Source organism: Pipistrellus kuhlii, unplaced genomic scaffold (assembly GCF_014108245.1).
Source record: "Pipistrellus kuhlii isolate mPipKuh1 unplaced genomic scaffold, mPipKuh1.p scaffold_m20_p_105, whole genome shotgun sequence".
In the NCBI taxonomy this organism is placed as follows: Eukaryota; Metazoa; Chordata; class Mammalia; order Chiroptera; family Vespertilionidae; genus Pipistrellus; species Pipistrellus kuhlii.
Window position 1 is genome coordinate 387,501 of NW_023425411.1, and position 16,251 is coordinate 403,751.

General features: G+C 64.9%; 1 protein-coding gene across 3 annotated transcripts in view; it reads right to left on the reverse strand.

Annotated features, from left to right (window-relative positions):
• The window catches only part of CLIC6 (chloride intracellular channel 6), a 20,754-nt gene extending 10,619 nt beyond the window's left edge, over positions 1-10,135 (reverse strand). Inside the window, exons 1-2 of one of the 3 annotated variants that reach the window (XM_045578825.1) lie at positions 10,085-10,105; positions 9,983-10,036 (exon numbers count right to left, since the gene is read on the reverse strand). The gene's annotated coding sequence lies outside the window, so the exon portion shown is untranslated. Of the gene's footprint in view, positions 1-9,982 lie in introns of all 3 variants that reach the window. The other 2 variants (XM_045578824.1, XM_036430267.2) reach the window with 2 other exon arrangements.
• Positions 10,136-16,251: the final 6,116 nt, after the last annotated feature.

Genomic DNA, 16,251 nt, shown 5'->3' on the forward strand with positions numbered 1-16,251 from the left:
AAAGCTCCCAGGGAGCCCGAGGCACTCAGCAAGGGCACGGCCTGCTGTCGAAGAAGGACGGGCGAGCTTGCCCTCTCCCTCCAGACTCCCAGAGGTCACGGCCACGGGCCGGGGGACACGCCGAGGAGCCGCCAGGGAAATGCCACGGCTGACTCTCCGAGGTGGTCCGTCCCTGGCCCCTGCCACAGCTCATCCTGGTCCTGGCCTGGGCCACGATGGCACAGCGAGAACCAGCTCTGCGACCTTCCTCTGGGGCAGCAGGCACAGGACGGCCCCGACGTGGCCACAGCCTGACGCGCAGGGCCCGTGACTATGTCACCTCACCGGCACACGGGGCTCAGCCAGTGTGTCAGGCTGTAGGCCTGAGGTGCAGGTTATCCTGGCTCTGCAGGCGGGCCTGTCTTAACACACAACCCCCAACCAGCCAAATCCTTAAAGGTGAGAGCGTCCCCGCCTCGGTCAGAGAGAGGAGCTCTGAGTGTGGAGGGAGCAGGAGCCAAGGAACCAGGCAGGAGAGACAAAGGCGCAGACCCCCCGCTCCATGTTCCCCAAGGAGAGATGGGGGCCGGTGGACGCCTTCATTTTAGCCCAGAGAGACCCCTGTCTTCGGACCAACAGAACTGTAAGGGGGTCTATCAGTGTGAGCTGTTTTAAGCCACCGCCGGTGGTGGTTCTAACCCTCTTGCTGTTGGCGCCCCCTAGTGGTCCGGAGATGCACGCTCAGACTTACCACCGCTTTTACCAGGTCCAGCCCCAATTGGGTTCTGTTGGGAATGCCCCCAGTTCGATGTCAGCCCGTCAGAGGCTAAACCTTCCCCATGTGCCCAGGACTTAGGTTTCCCGAACCCTAGGATTTTCCGTTTTAAAACCAGGAAAGTCCTGGGAAGACGAGGGTGTGCTGGTCTCCATCCCCCGACTCCCAGCTTAGACCCCATGGGGAGACCAGGAGAGCAATACGGAGGCCCGGCCTCCTGGGGCCTGGACAGAGGCCTGTAGAACCGCTACAGGATCCTGATTTGGGATCAGCAGGGAAGGGCATACTTTGCTCCTGGTGGGAGTTCACAAAACTGAAGATTTGTGATTTCTCCACTCTCGGAGCAACGGAGAGAGGAGGGTGGACGCAGGGTGGGGCGGGCGGGACAGAGAAACCACAGACAAGAAATCCTCCTCTTCTCTAAAAGTGTTCAATTTCAACTTTCTCTATTTGTTTGGAATTCTCTAGCTCTTTTGCAAAATTTTTTAGAAACACATGTAGCTTCCTGCCCTGGCCGGTTTGGCTCAGTGGATAGAGCATCGAACTGTGGATTCTGGGGGACAGGGGTGCAGGCTCGCCACTGCCCCTGGGAGAGGCTGATGTCCTGCCCGGATCGGACACCCCTGCCACGTCTGGAATCCCGATGGGAGTGCCCTCAGAGAGGGAGGGGAGGGTGGCCTGGCACTCCTCCTCCGTCTGACCGTCCTCCTCCTCCCCTGCCTGCCGGCTCCTCTCCGCTCAGCGCCCCCTCTGCCTCCTCAGCTCTGTGCCCACCCCTCCCAGGAGGAGCAGATGCGGGCACACAGGTGTGAGGACAGGCTCCCTGCACCATGGAGGGAGGAGGCCCGGGAGAGAGCCGGAGGCAGAGGGCGCCCTCCGGACTCTGGTAGCACCGGGTTCGAGTGCAGGGTGACTGCCCAGGTCAGGAGAGAAGGCTGTCGGGGCTGCTTGCAGGCCAGAGGCCAGCGACCCCAGCTGGGCCCTTCGCCGTGAGTGCGGGCACGGCTCCTCCACAGCCCTAACTTCTCTGCAGGCGGCGGGCCGCTCCCTGGACAGGAACCCCCAGCGGCCACCGGCCCGGCTCTCCCCTCCCCTAGCGGAGCCGGCGAGGACGGCGGCAACCGCGGAGCCAGGCCCAGGAGCAGGCTCACCGCGGAGGGGGAGGCAGGCCTCTCAAGCTTCCCCCTTTCCACTCCGCCGTCCCCACACCTGTGAGTGCCGTGTACGGACACCCTGCCGGCGCACCCTGTGACACACGGTCACACACCCTTCCTCTCCCTCCTCCCCTCACCCCCGTCAGCCCACGGAGGAAAAGGCACCCAAGTGCAGGAGGCCCGGGCGGAGAGAACAACGGGCATTCCTTCTTAAAGGAACAGCAGCTCGCACCCTGGGGTCACGTTCTAGCTGGACTGTGCTTGCAGAGCCGGCTGGCTGTTCAGGTGTCTGTCCCGGTGCTGTGGCCCGCGCTCCCCTCCCAACCCCCTCACCCCGGCGCCCTGTCCTCCTGCAGCCTCTGACCCGGCCTGGTGGTCCCTCCCTCCCTCTCTCCACACCGCCGACTCCCCACGGAAACACGCTGCCCGGGACCCAGCACCATCCCACCATCACTGCGGCGCGGTCTCGGCAGCGTGTCTGAGAGCTGTGCCTTGGTGGGAGTGCCGTTCTGGCCTTTCCAAAAAGCCTGTAACCCCATATATGACCCCACAGCGGACAGCACCTCCTCTCTCCGACCGTCATAATCATCAAAAAGCCTGTAACCCCGAATAGGGCCCCACGGCGGACAGCGCCTCCTCTCTTCGACCGTCGTAACCATCCGAGGACCAGGCGGCGGGTCTCCCGTGGCCCACGTAGCTGAACCCTGAACCAAACTGCTCTTCGCTCTGATCCCTGGTCCCCAGGTTCCTGGGGTTCGAGTAAGGTGACCAGATGTCCCGCTTTTGGCAGGACAGTCCCGATTTTTAACAGTTTGTCCTGCGTCCTAAAATAGGGACTTCTTTAAAACGCCATGGGATGCGGGACAAATTGTTAAAACTCGGGACTGTCCTGCCAAAAGGGGGACATCGGGTCACCTCAGGTTAGAGTCCACGTCCCCGTGGGCGGAGCCGAGCCACAGGAGTGCCCGCACGGCCACGCGGACTGGCCGGTCAGCCTCGCGGCCACGCGGACTGGCTGTTTATCCTCGCGGCCACGCGGACTGGCCGGTCAGCCTCGCGGCCACGCGGACTGGCTGTTTATCCTCGCGGCCACGCGGACTGGCCGGTCAGCCTCGCGGCCACGCGGACTGGCTGTTTATCCTCACGGCCACGCGGACTGGCCGTTCAGCCTCGCGGCCACGCGGACTGGCCCGTCAGCCTCGCGGACGCATTAGGCTGTCAAACGCCAGGGCCCCGCTTAATCCCCGCCTAATCGCGTGGCCGGTACCAGCAGGCGCTCTCACGGAGACGAAAAGCTGTTTCCCTGTGAAGTTCTCACAGGACTTGCCGCACAAAGGGCCGCCTTGTTCGGGAAAGCCTGCTTAGTGACACCGCGGGCGTACGGACCGGGGCCAGGCTCCGGTGGCCGAGCAGTGAGTCACAGTCACACAACGCAGGAGGAAGCGGAGGCCTGGCCTCAGGGAGTCCTCCTTCCCCTCCCTTCGCCCTTCCCCACAGCACCCATTCCCCCAAACCCTGCAAGCAGCCCTGAGCCTCCCACTGGACTGTCTCTCCCCTCACCCGGGTCTCACCAGCCTGAGCGGACATGAGCCCCGTGTCCCACTTCCCTGCAGCCCCAGCACAAAGTGCCCCACGGAAGGAGACACAGTGTCCGCTTTAGGTCAGTGCCTCAGGGACGGGGACCAGGCTGGACCGGCGGGCCCTCCTGTTCCCTGTGGCTTCTCTGAGCGCGGGCTCGGCCCCCCGCCGCGCCCCTGTCTGGAAGAGGGTGCGTGGACAGATAAGTGAGAGGACAGTGGACAAGCACCAGTGCAGGCACCAAGCATCGGGGGCCCGTGCAGAGGATCCACATCCTGCAGAACGTGGGTTTTGTCACCCCATACGCCCTCCCTCTCGGCCAGATTGTTTACAGACGCCGGCTTCTACTCCTGGGGCAGGAGACGGGGTCACTCATACACTCCAAGGAAGATGTGAGTTAAGTAACAACGGGCACCCTTTCCACCTCGGATTCAGGAACCTGGGAGCAAACAGGGCACGTCGCAGTGCCAGGGGAGCACAGTTCAGTGTAACCTCCTAGAAGAGGAAGTTTAATAAAGGTCATCAAATCCTTAACCATGCACAGCCTGGCAATCCCAGTTCCAAGAATGCAGGAGAAAGTCCGGCGGCGAGGGACTGAGCCTCCTGCCAGCGGGAGTGCGTCAGCGAACTGAAAGGGGGTCCTCCAGTCCCGGTCAACCCTTCAGATGAGGCCACGGCCCCGCCACCAGCCCCACTGCAACCTCATGAGTCCGAACGACCCAACGAAGCTGCTCCCGGATTCCTGGACGTTCCTGATGCAGGAAAACTGTGAGCCAACGCCTGCTGTGTGTCCCCCCAACACAAGGGACCAATATCCACCGCATCTGGTGACAGCCGCTGTGCCGCAGGTCCTCCCCGCTCCGGCCTGCCCTTCCGTCAGCCTCACCGGTGTCCGCTCTGACCGCACCTGCGCCGGGGGCGGGAGAACAGCGGGGAGCACACCGCGTGGTCCCCGCCACCGTGAGCTCAGCCCAGCGGTCCCACTCCAGCCACTGGACAGACCCCGTGCCTGGCGTCTGCGCTGGGCTGGGGGAGCTACGGAGGGCAGGCCCGGCAGTCGGAGGGCCGCTGTGTCCCCAGGCACCCCACACGCGGCAGGCGACAAACCCACGCGTCGCGCTAGCAGGGTAAGCTGGGCGCTGTGACCCTGAGAGAGCTTTGCATTTCACACGTTCCCTCCGGTGCTGGCTTTCTCTCTGTGTGTCTGAGACCACAGGGAATGGACGCCCACAGGGCCCCGTGCGGCGGGGCTGAAGGTGTCTGCAGACACACGGGGAGGCGGCATCGGAGTGCCGGGAGGCGGCATCGGAGTGGACAGGATGGAGCCGAGCAGGCCCTGGAAACCAGGGACATGAAGGGCCCGCTGTGAGGAGGTGGGTGGTGGGGGAGCACAGGCCCAAGGTGAGCACAGTGGCTCACTTCCCCCTCCCTCCAGAGCACATGACCCCTCGGCCTGACAGGGACCCGGTCAGAGGACCACAGGTCCCCACAGCCCCGTGGGCTCCACGTCCGTGGCTGCTGCTCAGATGTCCCCATGAAGAGGCTGGCTCTGGCCTCCACGGTGGCCCAGGGCCAGGGCAGGAGGGCACAGGGCTTGGGTGTTGCCCCACTTGACCCAGTCACACCAGGAAGCACGGACGGAGTGCCTCCCAGAGCCCACGGCCCTGCCAGGGGGAGGATGCTGTGTGCGTCTCCCCACAGGCACATGCCACATGTGCACATGCGTGTAAGAGCCGAGCAAACATGATGTCCTACCTCAGTTCCCGCTCCAACTAGCCCTCCACAGATGTCCTACATGTGGTTTGTAAGCAAGTTATACAAGACATTCAAAAAAACAAATGGCAGAAAGTATCATGAGCGTCACAGAAGTGCTTTCTTGCTCATTTCCCTTCAAGATCCACAGTCCACACATAGTTGTGGAAATAGCACCCCCATTTCAAGCTCCTGGGGACCAAGCCCCACAGAGCAGGTCTCAACGTGGTCTCTCCGGTGACATGTGCTGAGAGCCACTGCCTCCTGGTCTCCCAACAGATTCCCTACCCACCCACTCCCGTCCTGCCGAAGGTTGGGCGGAGAGACAAAGCTTGGATGGATGGATGGATGGATGGATGAAGGGAGGCATTTCTGGGTGACAAATACTCAGACCGTGTCTTTCTTGAGTCTCCCTCATGCCACCCTCAGCTTCACCTCCCTGGAGAGCCAAGTGTGACTGCAAGCCTCCCCGCTCAGCAGTCACTCCACATTCATAGTCCAACGTGTGGTGTCCAGAACATAACCTCAGAAAGGATCAGAGTCTGGCCCAGGGCTGTTCACCGGCCACACTGAGATTCTGTCAGCCAAGAGAACTCTGCCAGGAAATCCGTATCTCGGACGAGCCCACCTAGACCCTGCCTCCCAGTGAGCACACTGGCTGAGGAGAGCCAGACTGCAGGTGGGATCTCCTTAGCCACCCAGGCCCCCAGCCAGGCACGCCCTCCCTTCGTGCTCTGCGGTCAGCGCTCCTGTCGGCAGCTGCTATTACACCGTATGTTATTATACAGCCGCTCTTTGTTGTTTAGAGTAAAGAAGGAAAGAACCTTTCTTACTAAATATCGCACGGCTACCCTATCATTCGATGACAAACTAGCACTTTGAGAAAACGAAACTGAAAATCAGCAATGAATTGGCCGTCCAGACCTCCAGTGAGCGTTCCTCGCCGAGTCTACACGTTTCTGGCTCTTTTACATCCGGGAATTCATCCGCACACGTTTATAGGGTGAGACAACCAATCAATGAGGTGACAACGCTCCCTCCGACCGGTGACATCAACCCCCAGGTGCTAAAACTAGAAGCAGGCTTTATTATGACGTATTACTGGGTCCACGTGCAATTACTTGCTGGTATATTTGGAACCGTTACATTTATTTTTAAGAGATCCACCAAAGGACTTGTATGCATGCATGTAAGCACAACCAATGGACGCAGGACAGGGGGGGGGTGAGGGCATGTGGGAGGGGGGGGTGAGGGCAGGGGAAGGTCCATTGGAAAAAGAGGAGACAATGTACTACTGTTGATAACACTTTAAGCAATAAAACAAAAAAAGGAAAATATGTAAAAGTTAAAAGTCCACAAATGGGATGCAGGCAGAGTCATCTTAAACTGCGTTTGCCCAGGACCATGTGAAGGCAGGCGAAGTCTGGAGACACAATGGGGCTCACCCTTGTGAATTCACACATCAGCCATAATTCACATGTCAGCCATGGCACAGAGCCCCCTCCACACACACACACACACACACACACACACACGCCACCCCTGCCTGCACCCGCCTACGACACCAGGAGGGCGGAGGTCAGCTCCGGACCGAAGGGTCCACAGAAAAGGGAGCCCAGAGGGACCGGAAAGGCCGGACCGGGCAGAGCACGGCTGCTCGGAGCGGCCGGGCGGGTTTCACATCGGCGTCACACACTGAAAGGCGCGCCCGCTCAGGGCCCCCGCCTGGGTGCCGCGCTGGCCCTTTGTGTCTGTGGCTCCGAAAGAGGGTGATGGGCGGATAAGGAGAAAGTGAGAGGCCGCGGCCGCTCCTGAGACCATCTTAAGTGGCCTCAGAAGTCGGATCGGGCGGCAGCGGCCTGAAAATCGATCTCACTGTTTGGAATCTGTTTGTTTCCTTAAAGGGGAAATAGAAAAGAATGCCTGATGAAGTGATCCCGGGCCCGTCATCAAAGGGAAAGCTTCAGGATAAGCCGTCCTGATCCGGCCCTGCCTCCGCCAGCCCTGGCCGCTCGGAGCGGGAGCTGGGACACAGCTTCTCTTCGCTTCTCCCCACATGCTGAGCTCCGGGGAGGGAGGGTTAGGTACCCAGGGGGGTGCCCTAAGAGAGAAAGGAAGTGCAACAGCAGGGATGAAGTAGGAAGGGGCTGTTCGTTTGTTTTTTAATTTTTTAAATATATATATTTTTTAATTTCAGAGAGTAAAGAAGGAGAGAGAGAGAGAGAGAGAGAGAGAGAGAGAGAGAGGGAGAGAGAGAGGGAGAGAGAGAGAGAGAGAGAGAGGGAGGGAGAGAGAGAGGGAGGGAGAGGGAGAGAGAGACGCGTCAATGATGAGAATCACTAATTGGCTGTCTCCTGCACGGCCCACATTGGGGATGGAGCCCACAGCCTGGGCCTGGGCCTGGGCCTGTGCCCTGACCAGGAATCCAACTGTGACCTCTTGGTTCACAGATCAACACTCAACCCCTGAGTGGCACCTGCAGGACGGAAGGGAGCTGTCTCTGCACAAACGCAGTGAACGTGTGTGAGCGCCAGCAATGGGGCAGCGACACCCCTGCTAGTACCAAGCTGATTTCAACCAGGAGTCCTGCTGAGCGTCTCACTGAATCCCCGAATCCCCACAACCACCACCTCCCGGGCAGGTACGATCCGCGTCCCCACTTCGCCCATCAGCACCAAAGGCACAGAGAGGCTCAGTCACCTGCCCGCGGTCACACAGCGAGAGCGGGGCCGAGCCGGGACGTGATCCCGGGTGCCGCCAGCTCTGAGGCCCGTGCTCTCTGGTCGGCGTCTGCTCCCTCGCACAGGCGGCCCCCGTTCACACCTCCATCGCCGCCCGGACTGAGCCTCACACCGTCCACGGAAGAGACGGGACACTCAGAGGGCCCTGTCCCGTGTGCGTGGGGCTTCCCCAGAGCGACGCCCAGCCCGGCGGAGCTGGGACTGACTTCCTGCTGTGGATCTTGCACACACAGATACGCAGGGGCACGGAGCAGGGAGGTCAGATTAAAGGCGGGAAAACGTGTCCTCGCGAAGGAAGCTGGCACAACGGGACCTCCGGTGACAAAGGGCCGGGACCCCCAGGGCTGCCTCGGGGCAGGAATAGCGTCCTGAAGGGCCTGGCTGGCTAGGGAGTGGATCCCTGTGAAATCCTGCAGCAAACAGCTGAAGCACCTGGCACTGAGAAGCAAAACGATCCCATCTTTTCTGCCTGGTCACTGCCTCTCACCCCGCGTCTGGTTGGAGGGCCAGGATGGAGGAGGGGGACTAGCGGGAAGCGGTTACTGTTTCAAACTGTATCCGAGGTTGGAAGCTGTAGCCAGGGGGAGCCGCCCAGAGCAGCCCGGTTTCTTAACCCAGAGAGCAGGTGTGGGCGGCACCTGACCCGGCTCCCCAACCCAGACCCCCCTGCAGGCCCATCCCGGACACCCCTGCAGGCCCGTCCAGGACCCCCCGCAGGCCCGTCCCGGACCCCCCTGCACGACCGTCCCACACCCCCCCGCAGGCCCGGCCCGGACCCCCCCGCAGGCCCGTTCCAGACCCCCCCCCCCGCAGGCCCGTCCCGGACCCCCCGCAGGCCTGTCCCGGACCCCCCTGCATGACCGTCCCACACCCCCCCGCAGGCCCGTCCCGGACCCCCCCGCAGGCCCGTCCCGGACCCCCCGCAGGCCTGTCCCACACCCCCCTGCAGGCCCGTCCCGGACCCCCCGCAGGCCGGTCCCCGGACCCCCCCGCAGGCCCGTTCCAGACCCCCCCGCAGGCCCGTTCCAGACCCCCCCCCCCCGCAGGCCTGTCCCGGACCCCCCCATAGGCCCATCCCCGGACCCCCCACAGACCCATCCCGGACCCCCCGCAGGCCGGTCCCGGGCCTTCCTGGGGCTGTGCCCTCAGGTTCCTCCCAGCACAGACCCCTCGGATTCAGACTCAGAGCAGCACCTGCTCCGCTCACCGGGAGAGAGGAAGGCCCGCCTCCTCCTGGCCTCCCGCTGGGAAATTCTCACCTGATCACCTTGGGAACCCTTCTCCTGCTCATTGCAATTCGCTGCCTTTCCGCGGGGAGGTTTGGGCCACGCTGCCTCTAAGCCCAGCATTTGGGGAGGATTAGAATTCCAGTGCAATGCGCATTCCTGCCCCAAAGGGCGTTTGCACAAAGCTCCTCTGTGAGCCACTGGGCTCCTGACGCCTGGAACCGCCTGTGAGCTCAGCCCCGCAGCCCCTTCTCCTCGGGCGGTTCAGCCAGGCCCCGCTCTCCTCCCAGTGAATGAGGGTGAGGCGGGCAGCCAGGCAGGCGCTCAGGGAGTCACCCATCCCCTTTCCTTCCATGTTCAGTAAGGATGATCATTTAGATAAAAGCCCAGGTTCCTCCCAGACACACCTATGGCTTCCACCGAGCAGGACCCCGTGCCGGGCTGTGACCAGCCCGCTGGCCGCTCCCGCCCCCTCGCCTCACCCCCTCACCCCCCTGGTTGCATTTTCCTTAAGTTTCGGAGCTTCCTTTGCAGAACCCGCTCTGAATACCAACAGGGCTTGGCGCATTTTTTTAAAAAACTAAGTTCTTCCATCACCTCCTGGCTGGGGGCCCCCCAGGAAAGGTTCCAGGACAAAGGGGGGGGGGATCTGGCAGCACCCTGACTCCCACACCTCCACCCCCTCAGCTCGCAAACCAGCCACACCCGCTCGCTCCTCCCTCCGGCCCCCTGGCCGCCCGCCCGCGGGGGGTAAGGCCCGGGAGCCAGCGGACTCACCTTCACGAAGAGCGTGATGTCGTGCTCGCGGCCCCGGGCGCCCTCCGCGGACGCCTCGCCGTCCTCCTCGCGGCCGTTCGCGGGAGCCGCCTCCTCCTCCGCCGCCGGCAGGTGGTTGCTGAGCCCCGCGGCCCGGGGCTGCGCGGCCTCCCCGTCCCCGTCCCCGTCCTCGCTGCCCCCGGCCGCCGCCTCCTCGCCCGCCCTGTCTGGGCCCCGCACTGAACTGTCCCCCTCCTCCCCCTCCTCTGCCTCCTTCTCTTCCTTCTCTTCCTCCTCCTTCTCCTCCTCCTCCTCCTCCTCCTTCATCTCTTCCTCCTCCTCCTCTGCCTCCTCCCTCGCCTCCCCCGCCTCCGGGGGCCCCTCCTGGTCCCCCTCCTCGCCGTTCCCGGGGGCCGCTTCCTCCCCGGGGGCCCCACCCTCCTCCTCAGCCCCCGCCTCTGCACCCCCCGCATCTGCACCCCGAAGCTCCCCCGCGGGCCCTCCGCTGCTGCCGCCCCCGCTCCCCGCCGCCCGGGCCTCCGCTGGCTCCCCCAGCGGCGGGGGGCTGCGGTCCCGCCCGGCCCCGGGCTCGCCCGCCGCCCCGGACGCCCCTCCCGCCAGCCCCGCCACCTCCTTCTCCCCGGGGCCCGCGGGGTCTGGGGGCGCCCCCGGAGCCTCCTCCGCCCCCGCCTCGCCCTGCGCACAGCGCCCCGGGCTCGCCCCCTGCCCGCGCCCCGGGGCCTCGGCCTCGCCCTGCGCCCCGCTGGCTGCGGGCCTCTCAGCTTCCTCCACCCCCGCTTCGCCCTGCGCACAGCGCCCCGGGCTCCCCCCCTCCGCCCGCTCCGGCCCGCCCGCCTTCTCCCCGCGCCCCCGGGCCTCCCCGCCGTCCCCGGCGCCCTCGGGGGCCTCGGCCTCGCCCTGCGCTCCGCTCCCTCTTGGGGTCTCAGCCCCCGCGTCCCCCGCGCACCCTCCGCCCGGCCCCGCGCCTTCGCCCGCCCTCAGCCCCGCCGTCGCGGCGGCGTCCTCCCCGGCGCCCCCCGAAGCCTCTGCGCTCTCAGCCTGAGGTGCCCCCTCCCGCGGCCCCAGGGCCCCCGGGCCCCCCGCTGGCTCTGCGGCCTGGGCCATGGCCGCGGGCTGTCCTGGGCCGGAGACCCGCCTGAGGCTGCGGGCCGGTGGCGCCGGGCGCGGGGACAGTCCGCTCCGGGCGGGGCCCCCTCGGTGCGCTGGGCGGGGGAGAGCCCGCTGGCCCAGGACCCTGGCCCTCCCGCGGGGCGGCTCCTCCAGGCCCGGCTTCCCGCTGCGCCCCAGTCCCCGCCTGCGCCCCGGTCCCCGCCTGCGCCCCGGTCCCGCCTGCGCCCCGCTTCCTGCCGGCCCCCCCTGAGCCGCCGCACCTGTGCGCAGGGCCCCGTCGGTCTGACCACAAGTCCGCGGGCAGCGCTGTCCAGGGGCGGGGGCGGGGCTTCTCCCCACGCCCCCCTGCCCGCCCCTACCCCCTCTTCCCACCCCCTCCACCCTCCTGGTCCCAGGCCCTCCTCCCCGCCCTGCGATTTCAGTGCAAAGAGCCGGTTCTCCGGCCCCTCTGTTTCCTGGAGCCGTTTTCCGTCCCAGCGCAGCCCCCCCCCCCCAAAGCCCTCAGCCCCCTGGGCCCCAGAGCCCCGCGCTAAGCCCGCTGGAGCCCAGCTCCGGCTTCTGTCCAGGGCGGCGGTGTCCTGGGAGGAAAGGGGCGCGGCCACGCCCACCTCCGTCTGCAGACCCGGGGGCTCCAGAGGCCCCCCACGCACAGAGGAGCTCCCAGAGCACCCCCCCCCCGCACAGAGGGGTTCCCAATGCCCCCCCCGCACAGAGGGGCTCCCAGAGCCCCCCCCCCCGCACAGAGGAGCTGCCAGAGCCCCACCCCCCGCACAGAGGAGCTCCCAATGCCCCCCCCCGCACAGAGGGGCTCCCAGAGGCCCCCCCCCGCACAGAGGGGGCTCCCAATGCCCCCCCCCCGGCACAGAGGAGCTCCCAGAGCACCCCCCCCGCACAGAGGGGCTCCCAATGTCCCCCCCGCACAGAGGAGCTCCCAGAGCACCCCCCCCCCCCGCACAGAGGAGCTCCCAGAGGCCCCCCCCCCGCACAGAGGAGCTCCCAGAGCCCCTCCCCCCGCACAGAGGAGCTCCCAGAGGCCCCCCCCGCACAGAGGAGCTCCCAGAGCACCCCCCCCCCGCACAGAGGAGCTCCCAGAGCCCCTCCCCCCGCACAGAGGGGCTCCCAGAGGCCCCCCCGCACAGAGGAGCTCCCAGAGCACCCCCCCCGCACAGAGGGGCTCCCAATGTCCCCCCCGCACAGAGGGGCTCCCAGAGCACCCCCCCCCGCACAGAGGAGCTCCCAGAGCACCCCCCCCCCGCACAGAGGAGCTCCCAGAGGCCCCCCCGCACAGAGGAGCTCCCAGAGCCCCACCCCCCGCACAGAGGAGCTCCCAGAGGCCCCCCCGCACAGAGGAGCTCCCAGAGGCCCCCCCCCACAGAGGAGCTCCCAGAGCCCCCCCCCCCCCGCACAGAGGGGCTCCCAGAGGCCCCCCCGCACAGAGGGGGTTCCAGGGGGTGGAAAGGGGCAGCGGGCTAACCTGACAAGCTCAGGTGAGGCCCTTGAGGCGGCCTAGAAATCTCAGACCCAAAGTAGCCACAAGGCTGGTCTGAAATGAACACTCTTCAGTCCTGTCACTTTTTATCCGACCCCGAGGCTCCCCCTTTGCTTCCTCCTCCTCCCGCTCCCCCTCCATCACCAAGGACTTCCTGTGGCGCTCAGCACCTCCAGGCGGCGGTCATTGGTAAACACAGGAGAAACCCGTTCCCAGGAGCGTGGCCTCAGTCCTCCAGATGCTGCCTCCTGGCCATGTCAGTTTGGCTCACATAAACTCAAAACACTCCCTACAGGTGTGACCCTTCCTCACAGTGAAGCCAGAGGAGCCCGCGGAGCTGCTCTGACCGGGTCCCTGTGCGTGGGGGCCCCTCTCCCCAGTGAAGAGGCCTGGGGGGCGGGCAGGGGGCTGCCCTGGGGGGAGGGGGCTGCCCTGGGGGCGGGGCTGCCCTGGGGGAGGGGCTGCCCTGGGGGGAGGGGGCTGCCCTGGGGGAGGGGCTGCCCTGGGGAGGGGCTGCCCTGGGGGAGGGGCTGCCCTGGGGGGGGGGCTGCCCTGGGGGAGGGGCTGCCCTGGGGGAGGGGCTGCCCTGGGGGAGGGGCTGCACTGGGGGGCAGGGGGCTGCCCTCGGGGAGGGGCTGCCCTGGGGGAGGGGCTGCCCTGGGGGAGGGGCTGCCCTGGGGGAGGGGCTGCACTGGGGGGCGGGGCTGCCCTGGGGGAGGGGCTGCCCTGGGGGAGGGGCTGCACTGGGGGGCAGGGGGCTGCCCTGGGGGAGGGGCTGCCCTGGGGGAGGGGTTGCCCTGGGGGGAGGGGGCTGCCCTGGGGGAGGGGCTGCCCTGGGGGAGGGGCTGCCCTGGGGGAGGGGCTGCCCTGGGGGGAGGGGCTGCCCTGGGGGAGGGGCTGCCCTGGGGGGCAGGGGGCTGCCCTGGGGGAGGGGCTGCACTGGGGGAGGGGCTGCACTCCCTCCATGGGCCCTGAGCACAGAGAGTCTGGATCCTGGGGGTCCCTGAGACCTGAGCCCCGCCCAGTGCGCTGCCTCCAGCTCTGCCTCCCAGCTGTGTGCTGGGAGTTTGGGGAGATGGGGGAGGGGGGGCGGGATACAGGATTTGAGCAGGGCTGTGGAAATCACTGGGTTCGGGATCTCCCGGGACCTCAGACCAGACGCCGTGTCCCGAACTGTGGAAGTGAGGCTGAGCAGCCAGGCCGGACTCGGGTTCCTGGGAACGAGCGGGTGGCCCAGTGTGGCCCAGGTGCCCGTCTGAAGGCGGCGGGGAGGGCCCTGAGGACTGAGGTGAGGAGCAGGCTCTTGCTGGCCATGGCGCTGCCCTGAGACCCCGCAGCCCGCCTGTCCACTCCCATCCATGAGGGCTGTTACCGCAACGATCAGGGCGTGGTGAGAGGTGGGCACGTCTGGCTGTTCACCGGGAGCCTGCTTCTCCTTCCCATCGCTCATCCCTGGTGGCTCAAGGCAGCCGGAGCCCACTGCCGTGCAGACCCCGGCCGCCTGGCCCCAGGCTGGGCCCTCATCAGCCTGAAGCACCGTCTGCTCACAGCCAAGGCCTCTCCCCCCCCCCACTCACCCTGTGACTGCGGGACCTGTCAGCCGCCATCCTGCTCCGCCCAAGCTGCCTCACCCGGAGGCCCCGCAGGTCTCCCCGCACCTGCAGGCATCCCCTCACCCGAGGTGTTCTCTCTCCTGGAGGCGTCCGGCCGCATCATGGGGCAAGGAAACCGCCTCCAGCCTATTTCCTGAGGAAGAAGCCAGAGCCCGGCCCCCAGGGCCCAGGCCCCCTGCACCAGCACAGGACACAGGCACAGCCCTGGGCACCCCTGAGGACTGGCTGTTTCAGAAGAAAGAATCCTTGGGAAGAGGACTGAGTGCGACTAGTGTCTGCCCTGTAGCCAGCGCCCCACCTGACGCACCTTACTATCGCACAGGGACACAGGCTAAACCCTGCCTCCTTCAGGGTCCCCAGATCAAGTTCACCACCAAACGATCTCTGGTCGCCAGAGCCGGTGTGACCCGGTGGATAGAGCGTCAGCCTGCGGACAAAAAGGCCCCAGGTTTGATTCCGGTCAAGGGCACGTGCCCGGGGTTGCAGGCTGGATCCCCAGTAGTGTGTTTGCCTGTGGTTAAACAAAATGTATTTGTGTAGCCCTGCCTGGGGAGCTCTGTTGATGAGAGCATTGACCTGATATACGCCAAGGTTGCAGGTTTGATCCCCAGTCAGGGCACATAGAAGAACCAAACAATGAGTGTATACATAAAGCGGAACAACAACTCTCTCTCCCTCTCTCTCTCCCTCTCTCTCTCTCTCTCTCTGAAATCTATTACTTTAAAGAAATTGATGCACTATTTTTAAATGATTGTAGGATCAAAGCTGAAAACAGGGAAAGCAGAAAATAAGAGCTCTTTGCAATGTATACAGATCTGCAGGGTTACACAGTGGAATATACACAGTTTGTGAATATATATCACATGTTCTTTATCCATTCGTCCTCCAAGGGACGCTGAGGTTGTTTCCACATCCAGACTAGCAATAATGCTGCGATGAACATGTATACACACGTATGTACAAACATGACTCCTTCCCTCTGTCACCCTTTCCTGCCTGGCATTCCCCGCAGTAGTTGTCTCCGTGTGACATGGACTACACCAGTGGTCGGCACACGGCGGCTCGCGAGCCACGTGCGGCTCTTTGGCCCCCTGAGTGTGGCTCTTCCACAAAATACCACGGCCTGGGTGAGTCTGTGTTGAAGAAGTGGCGTTAGAAGAAGTTTAAGTTTAAAAAATGTGGCTCTCAGAAGAAATTTCAATCATTGTCCTGTTGATATTTGGCTCTGTGGACTGATGAGTTTGCTGACCACTGGGCTATACCGTGCCTACTCGTGGCCTGTCTCCCTCATCCACCCCTAGAACAGGTTCTGAGGAGCCTGGGGGGGGGGGGGGGGGGGTTGTCATTCCCAGAACATGTGGGAGATGATAAACATGCGCTGAATGAATGAATGAATGAGTGAATGAATGAATGAATGCATGCATGCAGGATTCCTTATGTGGCTCCCCCTGAACCCCTGAACCCCTTTCAAAGTGCTTCTCTCCGCCGGCTTTATGCGCGATGGAACTGCTAATGTCACAGAAACGCTGTTCGGGAAGTTTCTATCTGACTTTGGCGGCCACTTGGGCAAACACTTTTAATCATTAGCAAAGGCCAGGCCAGCTCCCCGGAGGGGCACGCAGGCAGTGCCCAGCACCCGGAGCTGAAGGTCACCGCGGAGTCCGGAGGGACCGGCACCCGGCGCCAGATTAGCCATTTCCAGGCCCCGGAGGGTGACCCGGAGGTGACGGACCGCTGAGGGGAGGCGGGAGGCAGTGTGCGGTGACTGGGGTCCCTGTCGCCACAGAGTCCTCCTGCCGGCTGCCGCGGAGGGCGTGGGGCGGGCGCCGGGGTCCGGAGAAATCCTGAGGCCTCACACCGTTTCCAGTCGGTGGGTGGGTCGTTTTGGCTGCTCTTCCAGGACGCAGGGCCTCTGCCCGCAGGCCTCTCCCAGCCGCGCCCTTGGGTTTAAGAGGCTCTGAAGTTCAGGTCAGGGTGAGGCCGCCTTCCCCCCTCCCCCTCCCCGCCGTCCCCGCTTCCTCCTCCCGCCGGGCTCCCTCCTCGGCGGGCTCTCAGGA